Below are 12,236 nucleotides of genomic sequence, written 5' to 3' on the forward strand. Positions count from 1 at the left end.
GAGTAGACCACCTTAGTCTTCTTCAAAGGATCGTTCTCGGGGGGCGCTGGGTTATTCTTCATAATCAAGCTGCGTGTTTTCCTTGTCTGGTAGTAAATGATGAGCTTTACTTTCGTGTTCTCGTCGGTGGGTGAAACGTTATTTTTGATGATGTCCTTGATGGCCTTTTCGTCCCGTTGATATTCGGAGTGCATGAGGCCTTTGTAGTATAGTCTGATGTCCTTAGGTCCGTTGTTGGAGGTGTCGGACCTGGCTGTGGTGTCGTCGGATTCCTGGCTGGCATTGTCGGACCCTTCCACCGAAGGGGCCCCGTACCACTTATCTATGGCTGTCCTCACTTCTCGTTGAACTTGCTTGTTACTATAGCCGTTGTTGATGAGGACCTGTGCAGTCCTTTCCAGCTCCTTGTGGGTCAGTCCAAGTCGAGCAGTGGGACAGGGACCTACGGACAAAGGCCTTGATGGTCGAGGCCTTGTAACGAGCAGGACACTCGCTATCTCCGTTAAGACACATGCCCAGGTTAGTGGGCTTAGTGTAGACGGTGGTCTGGAAACCTTCGTCGGTAGAAGAGATCAAGACGTCCAGGAACGGGAGGCGGTTGTCGATGCTATGTTCGAGGGTAAAGTGAAGGACACTGTTATCCTCGAAGGTTCTTCGTAAGTTTTCAATGGCGTTGATGGAAGTGGCCTTGATGAAGGTGTCGTCGATGTAGCGGAAGTAGACGGCAGGGCACTCGAGTTGGGAGAATACCCTCTCCTCTATCACGCCCATATAGAAGTTGGCAAAGAGCACGCCCAAGGGCGAGCCCATTGCCACGCCGTCCTTTTGCAAGTACGTATGTCCCCTATGGGTGGTGAAGGGGGCCTTTTTAGTACAAATAGCAAGGAGAGTTCGAAGGGCTTGTTCAGGGATATTCAGTTCGGGAGTCGTCTCGTCCCTGTAGACCCTATCAGCGATGAGGTCGATAGTTTCGTCGACAGGTACGTTGGTAAACAAAGATTCGACGTCCAGGCCATCAAGGACATCATCAAAAATAACGTTTCACCCACCGACGAGAACACGAAAGTAAAGCTCATCATTTACTACCAGACAAGGAAAACACGCAGCTTGATTATGTAGAATAACCCAGCGCCCCACGAGAACGATCCTTTGAAGAAGACTAATGTGGTCTACTCCTACCAATGCCCAGTCCGTGGATGTCTCGGCAAGTACATAGGAATGACTACTATGAAGCTCTCGAAGAGGATCTCGCGCCACGTGCAGCAAGGGGCCATCAAAAATCATGCTTTACAACGACACAACTCACAGATTAGCAGGACGGACATCGTTGCTAACACCGAAATTATCGGTAGCACCACGGACAGCAGGCGTTTACGAATTTTGGAAGCCCTGCTTATCCAAAGTGAGAGACCATCATTGAATACCACACAAGAAATGTTCCTGCTACCATCATGTCAACGTACTAACGTACGTAATCAAGTATCAGACCCCCAGAATCAAGACAACCCCGATCGTGACACCTCTACAAACGAAGAAATCGTCGGACCTAACGTGAATTTTGGCGGCGAACATGGTCCGGAATTTCAGCCCGATGAGCGTAGGAATGGGCTGACTGAGTCCCATCCCGTCTCGGTGCGCACCTCGGCCAATCAGAGAGCTCGGATACCCTTCTCAGCCCAGTCCACTGAGCGAGAGAGGAGCTTGCCTGAATCTTTTTCTGGCTCGGAGCGCGCCTTGACCAATCAGGATCCAGGATCCCTTCCTACCTCTCACACCAGGAATCAATCATACCAGAGCTCGTCGTGCACCTGCCACCAGCACCTACAACCTCCGCTCGACCAATCAGAAAATTTGGGACCTCCGCTCGACCAATCAGAAAATTCGAAGCCTTCTCTACGAACCAGACTCGGCATATATAAGGACCCACATTCAGCCAGAGCCTCACTTCTCGCCTGAAGAAGGAACCAGCCGTTCCGAAACGCGTCGCAACTCCTAACTTGACTTATTGTAATTTTCGAGTAACATTTGTTACTGCAATAATTACTCCAAACTTAACCTGTTGTTTATCCTTCTACCTGATGAACTTCGCCCACTTACTACCTATATGTAGCAACCCTGAGAAACAAATAGTCCGAAGAATAGAAAAATTGGACCTAAAATTAAATTCTGCCGAAGCAGCCATTATTTTCAATTCCACCTGCCTGAAGGAGGGTCTCCTACCAAGATATTATTATTATTATTATTATTATTATTATTATTATCATATATATATATATATATATATATATATATATATATATATCATAAAGCCATATATTTTGATATATTAAAGTCTCGATACTCTTAACGACCTCGGGATCAGAGCCCTAGGCAAAATCACTCAAAGACTATAGTATCTGACCAGCCTGGTACGTTTAAATGTGTAGAATTTATCATAAATCGAATGCCAAGTTACAAACCTACATATTAGCTATGATGGTAAAGATGGGTTGATTTCAATTCTAAGTACAAAAAACCTGAATTTGACCGGTATATGTACAGAAGAATTGTCATTGACTTTTTTCTACCTTCGTGGCTAAGGGGTAAGGTCACTGTCATACAAGTATCCTGGACCAGGGTTCGAAACACGGCCTGTCAGGTACTAATGTCTTTGACTGATTTCGCCTGGGGCTCTGATCCCAAGGTCGTTAAGAGAATCCAGTCTTTAATGCATTGAAATATATGGCTTATTTGAAATATGAAAAACACTTTTAAATATGGAAATTTTACCATTAATCGAATGCCAAGTTACAAACCTACCAATTAGCTACCATGGTGAAGATGGGTTGATTTTAATTCTAAGTACAAAAATCCTTAATTCGATATGTATATGTACAAAAGAATTGTCATTGACATTGAGCTTTCTTCGTGGCCAGGTGGTAAGGTACCTGTCATACAAGTATCCTGGACCAGGGTTCGAAACACGGCCGGTCAGATACTATAGTCTCTGAATGATTTCGCCTGGGGCTCTGATCCCGAGGTGGTTCAGAGAATCCAGAATTTAATGTATTAAAATATATGGCTTATTTGAAGTATGGAAAACACCGATAAATGTGTAAAATTTACCATATATATATATATATATATATATATATATATACATATATATATATATATATATATATATATATATATATATATATATATATATATATATGTGTATATATATATATATATATATATATATATATATATATATATATATATATATATATATATATATATATATATATATAATGAATTCTATTGTAAAGGAATATATTCTTATACTACAAGGAAATTAAAATAATTTAATTCAATAAAAATAACAAAAGGTTCAAATCTCTGAAATTTTTATTTTTTTTTCTATACAGGAGTAAAATGAAACATTGTTTTAAATAGAAAACGTTCTTTGTTTATATAAGATTATTTGTACACATGAACTATTTAACACCCATTTGCTCAAGAGTGGGGGCCATTAATTATAAGCTGGACTTGAGCAAATTGTGGATATTGTATCCAAAGTGGAAACGCTGAGCATTTTTTCATTCCGATGGAATTAATATGGCAAATCGACAGGTAACAAATACACTCCTAATCTATATGCCAGCCTGATGTTTTTCATGCGTATTTCATAATAATAAAGAATTCATATGAATGGGTTGGTCTGGAATTCCAGGGCTAATCAGTGGGTAAAACTCATAGAAATGCTGTTTGAAAGTAATAATTCGCCGATGCCAAACTATTAATTTGTTTATGAATGCAAAATGAATTGGGATTACTTCCAAATGTATATCATTCATTATAATGCGGCGCTGTGACAGGTATGCATAAACCTTATGAATAAATGAACATAGTTCATCAATTTTGGAAATCAAACCTATCATGGCCGCCGGGTTTATGATTAGGCGATATTGAAGATTGATTTTCCGTCGTGTTGTTCAGGTAGTTAGGAGGTTTGTTTATAATTATCAGCGCCAATGGAAATACACAGCCACCATTTGGAATGGGGGAATGGCAAATATGTGCCCAGTGTATGGGATAAGGAAATAGCGTATGGAATAGGTAAATGAAATATATGTAATTAGCATATTGCATAGTGAAGAGGAAAATATGTATCATAACTCACGAAAGGTGGAAATGGGGAAATGTTGTTAGCATTTTGTAACATTGAAATGGAAAGCATAAGTACAGCATTTAGAACAAGAAAAATATACACGATATATATAGAAAAGGAGGAGCATGTAGACTATGTATGGGAAAGATGTGATCAGCAGCTGAATCGTTTCGATAGTAAGCTTTTTACTCTCATTGTGATCGGCTTTCATTGATAAATGTACTTCAATAAGTTAGAAGTGAAAAACATAATTGTGTCAATTTATCATAACACAATAATAATTATAGCTTCACTTCACGACAAAATATGTATTCTCGGAATTTTTAAATTTAGCAAGAGGTCAGGGATATTTTGCAAAGATAAATAAGATAATGCTCTAGTTTCGAAGTAAGTGTTACGAGATTACAACACTTCTGTTATGCATGAAATTTAACATAGGTTCAAGTCAATAAATATGAATTATTAAAAGAATTCAAAACAATTTTCTAAAACTGACTGAAAATATTTGTTTAAATGACGTTTGTGCTATAAAGTTTTTTCTGGCCTTCAGTCATTTTGGATTATTTTAAAACTAATGAGTTCAGGAATTTGTAGTTACATAAAAATGCAATATAGCTAACCTAGATCTTGAAAATCAATAATTGAAGATGAAGTTATGAAAACGTAGCAGTTGATAAGTTTTCTTTGTCTTAGAATAATTAAATTCAATATACATATAGCATACTCTTTCGTTCGATGTGATTATACACAAGGACACGAGAAGTTCTATATTAGTCATATATGTACATTCATATGAATATAGAAAAAATTTCCAAGCAAACATTGTTTTTTGGAGGAAGAGAAGTTGTTGATATATATAAGTAGGTATTTGAAGGAAGCATAATGTATGATGCAGGACAAAGTGGGAATTTATGAAGGCATTGTAGGGCTAACACACTTTTATAGATTTGATGTATAGATATTGAATAAAGCTAAAAGAAAAAAAAATGTCCTTAGTAATTCTGATGTAAGGAAGATTTAAAGGGTGGAAAATTTGTAGATATATAAGAAGTACCAAAATATTTTTGGAGGTAAAAAATGAAACAGTATTTTGAGATGGTTTGGCCATATAGAACGAATGAAGAGCACTAGGTCCCAGAAAACAGTACAATTCTGAAGTGTTAAAAAGGAGAGCGAGGGTAAGACATAGAAAGCATTGAATAAATAAGTATAGGAAAGGATGTGGTTTAAAATACAAGAAGTGTGAAAGTGTGCGCAAGATAATGGGGAATAGTGAAAGGTAACAATGAGGTTTGATATACTAGATGAGATTTTTTTTTTTTTTTTTTTTTTTTGCAGGCGTATAATTCAGTTAAATTTTGGAAATTTTTCTGCACAGGTGGTTAATCTGCTTTTCAGGTACTCTGAATATGGCGGTAGTCGTTCTGCCTTTTTTTTTTTTTCCTCCAGAACCACCACTCGTAACAGAAGGCTTATATATTGTACATACATATATCCAAATTTATATAAACACATATGCAAATATCATATATATATATAGATATATATATATATATATATATATATATTTATATATATATATATATATACATATATATATGTATATATATATATATATATATATATATATATATATATATATATGTATATATATATAATATATATATATATATATATATATATATATATATATATATATTATATAGTGTACCTCAGGTACTTGTAAGTAGACGGCAAATACTTCAGGGTAAAGCATTATAAGACCTGAAGATTACATACTTCAGTGTCGAGAAAGGGAGAAACGTCAGTAACAAAAGCGAAGAATGTCGCCATTTTTTCCAGGGCAAAGAAAATAATATGTTAAAGTTAGGGCAATTAAAATAATCTTAGGCTTAGCTATGTGCCGTGTCATATGTCGGATTCTTGGGGAAACTGCCTAATTTAAACAGACTTGAGTACAAAGAGAAAATATTCTGTCTTCTATCAGTTGGAGGCTGTTTCTATATATGGATAATGATTACAGTAATATATAGGCTTGGATACTCACTTTTCAAAAGAGTGTTAAGTCTTTGTATACGGGGCGATTGAAAATTTGTTTTCTCTTGTCAAAATTAGATAGCAAATGATAATTTACGCCGAAAGGAATCAAATTTCCTATTTCTTTTTCCACAAAAATCGAAGCTATGCTTCATGACGCATAACAAAACAAAAAAAGAATTTACATTAAATAGTACAACTGCATAATTCATTAGAACTAAATTTCCCGAGGCTCTGCAATTCGGTTTGTCCATTGTTGCTAACGTCCCTGCAGGTAACCGGGTGTATCAACAGCAAATGGACTTAGGTTGGGGAAGATAGCGTCAAACCGAAACAATAACAATATCGACCAGTGACAATTGATGAATACAATCAAGCATTGAGGCGAACTCTCAATGGGGCCTGACCAAACAATCATTAAAAAAGGAGGCTTGACAAAGCCTGAGATAAACATGGTCTCGCGACACTATTCATCATTATGACTTCTTTTACGTCTTTCAGAACAGAAGTGTCCCTCGGGATAACTACCTTCGCTTCCCTCTAATAGAGTCGATAATCTTATTTCTTTCTATTGGCCGTTTCGACCTTAATAATCTGGCCCTCTTTCACTCCGCAGCGTCAATGAGGCAAGTAACTTTGTATTTCAGTTTCATTATGGGCGAAGTTTAATAAGTTCATAGCTTAATACTCGTCCTTATTGCTCATTAAGGGATGTTTCCAATTTTACTGAAGGAAAATACTCTTATATTTATTTACCTGTAGTTTACATTTTTATTATTTTTCTTCGTTCTAAAATAAGTGTGAAAGTGGACTGTGTTTACTTTTATTTTCAACATATATATTTCGTTTGCTGAATATTATCAGTATGATTTTTCCTTCAGCTGAATATGCCTAACTGCAAGACTGAGAGCTTTTAATCCCAATTTCTTTAGAAGGATTTTGGACAAGTTCCGGTATTTAAATGCAAGTCTAAATCCTGACAATCCATCTACTGAAAGGTCTGACAGTTTAGAATTAAAAAAGAAGAGAATCTAGTTTGAGTAATGCCTTAATTCTATTGAAATTGATTTCGTTAATACAAATACAAATATTTGTGTACAGATATACTAGTCTCTGAAAGTGATTGTAACATGTTTTCAAATTTATTTAATAGGCATTGACACATTCATACTTTTAAAATTCATTTATAGATGTTCAAACATCTTGTGCAGAAACCTTCCACAACATTAGCCACTTCATACACCTACACTAAAGGCTCATCAGCAGCTTTTCGAATTTCCTTACACACACTGTGATATCGACCACTGTCTTACACATAACTCTGACACCTGGATTTTAAGGACCACTATTTCTAGTTGTTCCTTTCCTCCTCTCTCCTGAAACTTCTGAATTATGCGGTCTTCTCACCAAACAGTTATCATTCAATTTTTTGTGCTCTACTAAACCATCACACAATGCTGTGATCCATCACTTCACCCACGCAAACCTTTTCTCTAATTCTATGGAACTTCACATTTTTTCTTTCAATTCTACTTTCCGCATTTACGACGCAAACGGGTCATCTTAACAGCTATTGAAAAAGGAAAACTTACTTCACATTCAACAGGTAACAATGAAAACCACTTTATTTATTATAAGTCACATAAAATAATTTTGAAAAATGTATGTATAAGTAAGCTGAGATAGTCATATTTCATTCTTGGCAGAGCAATAGATGACGTTTTAAATTGTTCTTTTCGCAGGGAAGAATTATGTTCTTATGGAAGGAACTGTTACGGATGTTTAGTTTCTTCTTTTTGTAAAACAACCCTTCCACTAGGCTTGGAGGAATTTACTCATAAACGTTCAACTATTTTCATCTCATTTCTATTCAAATGGTTCACTTTACATCCGTTGAAGAGAATTGGCTCGACGGTCATTTCTTAAATTCCAACCATAAAAATGTAATTCTTTTTCCAGTTCTTTTTATAAGTTATGCTACACATCTCGGTGTACCTATTCTGAGACTCATCCATTCACCTACCGTTATCTAACAAATTTGCTCGAAAATTACTTATAAAATTCACCCTTCCATATTATACATTTATTGTTATATATCCCTGGTTCCCATGTAAATCCATTATATATATATATATATATATATATATATATATATATATATATATATATATATATATATATGTATATATATAATGAATTTAAATGGGAATATATATATATATATATATATATATATATATATATATATATATATATATATATATATATATATATATATTACTTTTGCGTAAATTTGATCTCAACCTTCTTCTCCTTCTAACACTTTCAAACTAATTTAAAAGCTTCTACGCTTCTACGGTTTCTTTCTGTTTCTTTTTTATTATTACTATAGCATCTGCTTTAATAGGACCCCTAAAATGGGCTAAACTTTAACAGTGATATGCAGTGGCCATTTGGGACTAGAGGGTATGCGATTCGAAGCTTGAGAGGTGACATTCTTCAAAATAGCCACCACTTTTCTACCACTCTGGAGATTTTTAATAGAATTCGGACACTGGATCATCTGAGGTCTAGGGCTGGCAGAAGTGCCTTTTTTCAAGATTTCTCCGATGTGATGAGCCATTTTTTTTTTTTTCGTCGGAAGGTAGATGGAGAGAGAAAAAAGTCTTAACATTATGGGAATAAGGTGGAATTTTGCAGTTGAGCAATTTACCAGTTCTGTGATATCGCCATGGCACTTATACATAGCAATAACATATGGATGCGAATCATCTGCGGAAGTTATAAGGAAGCTCAATCACCTGTGATACACTCAGCAGCTGGTATGTAACAAATAATGAGCCGGATAAGTAAGTGAGAGAATCTACATAGCGATAGAAAAGACTTGGTTTCATACATTTCCTCTTGTGTTCTTTTTTAATTGCTTTGGTATACTCCACATGCAAATACTAGTATACATAGCACTAGTTGTTCAACTTTTTAATCGAAATGCATTTATAATTTCTGATTTTAAAATAAATGGCTCTATCTCCTCTCATAATTATTCTTATAGATTGTAAGGTTAAGGTATCAACAATCTAGATTTAAACTGATTCTTTTCATACATAAAATGCACTACTGCGGGAACTTGTGGGATGTTAGTTAATAATGCAACTAACCTGTAGCGTTGACAGTTTGCAAGTAATGTGTTGTAACAGTATCACTAGTATTGATCAATATTGATTACGTCTTCTAGAGAGAGGCATCTATCATTTATTCATGGGATTATGAAATATGTAATAACCAGGAAAGGGGAAACTGTTGGATGTTTTCTATAGAAAAGGCATAAATTGGATGAAACATAAATAGATAGACCTTTTTGGCTTTGGATAGACACCAGTGAACTTGGAAAATTGTGTGGACATACCTCATGTTCAGAGTTATATTTGCAAGAATTAATGTCTCACCTAACAACATTGTGTAATTAAGAAGTATTTGTATGATGGCGTATTCTGTGAATGTAGTTGGATGAGTGTTATTTGTCTTCATGTCATTACCTACTATTCAACATGAAATATCTTTATATTGCCTCGATTTTATTATCACTTTTAACCGTTATTTCCTTTCTTTTCATTTTTGTTAACTTGATTTCATCTGTAATCTTCCTCTGGTTTTCATTTTTATGCATTCATCCAATTCCATAGATTTTGTTAGTCAAATTTGATAGTCATTTCTGCAAAGACAGTGAAACTAGAAGTTATATCTCGTCTCAACCTATAAAACCTTGTTTGGATCCTGACAATTATAACTGTTTCTGTTCGATAGAAATATAACCTCGTAGATCTTCTGTATATGTGGTGGATGTGTGCGTCTTTACAAGTCTTTCTTTTTATTGAATTCCATTTCCCGTCAACTAGCCTCATTAGAGAATCAACAAACCCTTTTATTCTTCATTATTCATATTAGCTTATTAAATTATTTTAACTCTTCTATTTTCATAATGTTGCAAGTTTCGTGTTCACTCTTTTCCCATTCTAAAACTCAGAGCCGTTAGAGATCCTGATACTCTTAATAACACTGACTTGACAGTTAGTTCCTCGGAGGGTTTGTAAGGACGTAATTAAGTGCTTATTTAGCAAGGAAATAGACTCTTAATGGAAACAAACCTCCAACATTAATCATGTGTCTGTCGTTGAAGTATTGCCATTTCGTTAGCAGCTTATTTAGCAGCGTAATCGTTCAAAAGGGTGAATTGTTAGTTTGCTGTGCTGCAGGGGAGAAGGGTTCCAGGAAGGATGTGCTCCTTCTTAAATAAACCGGACGTCATTTGACTCGTATACAGTATGCTTGAAGGATCGTTTAATGCTGTTGAAGAGTAATGAGGAAAACCATCTTTGTAACCCTGCATTCAAAGAGAATACAACAATTTAAGTGGTTTCTATGATGAGAAGGCTGAAATTTCGACCGTAATCTTAAATTCTCGATCCACACCAGGTAAATTTGGCTCAATGTTACTTTGCTTCAATTCCTGTCAATGAAGCTAAGAATGAAAAAGAAAATATCTGGGCAATGGACACTGCAATTCGGATGATTGTAGAATGAGTTTTCATAAAAAAAATGAATAAGAAAATAATAATAATAATAATAATAATAATAATAATAATAATAATAATAATAATAATAATAATAATCGTGCTTTACAGTATATATTTTTTTCTACCATACTCCTTTTTTTCTGTTTAGAGGGATTGGTTTATGAAGGTGTTAGACTTCCTTTGTCATTAAGTGCCAATCACTTTATAGATCAATGGAAATTTGGGTTTTTAAGGAAATGTGATTTATTTCTTATCCTTTTTTGACATATCTGAACGTTTGTGAAGTAATTATTGTATTCTGGTGTATTTGAATATTTGCCAGCGATCAATTGCATATGTACACGTATGCATGTGTGAGTGATCAATTGTATTTTCAAATGTGTTTGAATGATATGCGCGTTTTTTATGTATCTATATTTGTGAGTTTTTATTAATTTTTTTTTTTTTTTTTTTTTTTTTTTTTTTTTTTTTTTTTTTTTTTTTTTTTTTTGGAAAAATCTTGTCTATTACTTTCATGACGACACGGGAAAGCTTCCCCGAACCTAATACTGGTCCATACATTCTATTTATACATAAACAATGAAAAAAAGTTTTTTTTCCGTTATGGAGACGTTACTAAGTGCTTGACAATGTTCAAAGTTTTGGACGCTTTTTATAGAGGATCAAGTCCGTCCTTTGGCCGAGAAATATAATTCGTTTTGAACCTGATGTATGGTACTGAGGTAATGAAACCTGATTGTGCTTTCTGGAGACACGAAGAAGAAGAAGAGAAGACATAAGTCCGGCCAAAATGTAACTGATCTTGGAAGCTGTTCTGCAAATATACTAGAAAAAGAACAACAAATATGTTTGAAAGTATTAAAAAACAAATATGAAGATAGAAGCAAAGTCTATACTTTCTTAAGAGGACGTGATTTATAAAACTGAATAGCTTGCATTATTTCTATAGACCGGAAAACACCAAAACAAAATGACCTGTGCAATTTTCTAAGTCTTAAGATCGAACCAGGTTTAAAGAGTGGAAATTGGTAGAAGAAAGGAAATATACATTCCCTCCTTGCAAAGATTATCCCAGAAAAAAAATCATATCTTGGTTGTTTGGTTGTAGATTACCTCATCCTATGTGAGACACGGGCTCTTGATTGGTAACGTTTCTGCCTGGTGTTTGCCAGTCGTGGGTTCGAGTCTTGCTCAGACTCGTTAGTGCCATTAGTGTCTGCAACCTTACCATCCTTGTGAGCTAAGGTTGGGGGTTTGGGGGCGCCTATAGGTCTATCTGCTGAGTCATCAGCAGCCACTGCCTGGCCCTCCCTGGTCCTAGCTTGGGTGGAGAGGAGGCCTGGGCGCTGATTATATAATATATGGTCAGTCTCTAGGGCATTATCCTGATTGCTAGGGCAATGTCACTGTCTCTTGCCTCTGCCATTCATGAGCGACCTTTAAACCTTTAAACAAAGAATTGCAATAAGTCTTACACCTAGGAGAATAGA

This window comes from Palaemon carinicauda, chromosome 14 (assembly GCF_036898095.1).
Source record: "Palaemon carinicauda isolate YSFRI2023 chromosome 14, ASM3689809v2, whole genome shotgun sequence".
Classification (NCBI taxonomy): domain Eukaryota; kingdom Metazoa; phylum Arthropoda; class Malacostraca; order Decapoda; family Palaemonidae; genus Palaemon; species Palaemon carinicauda.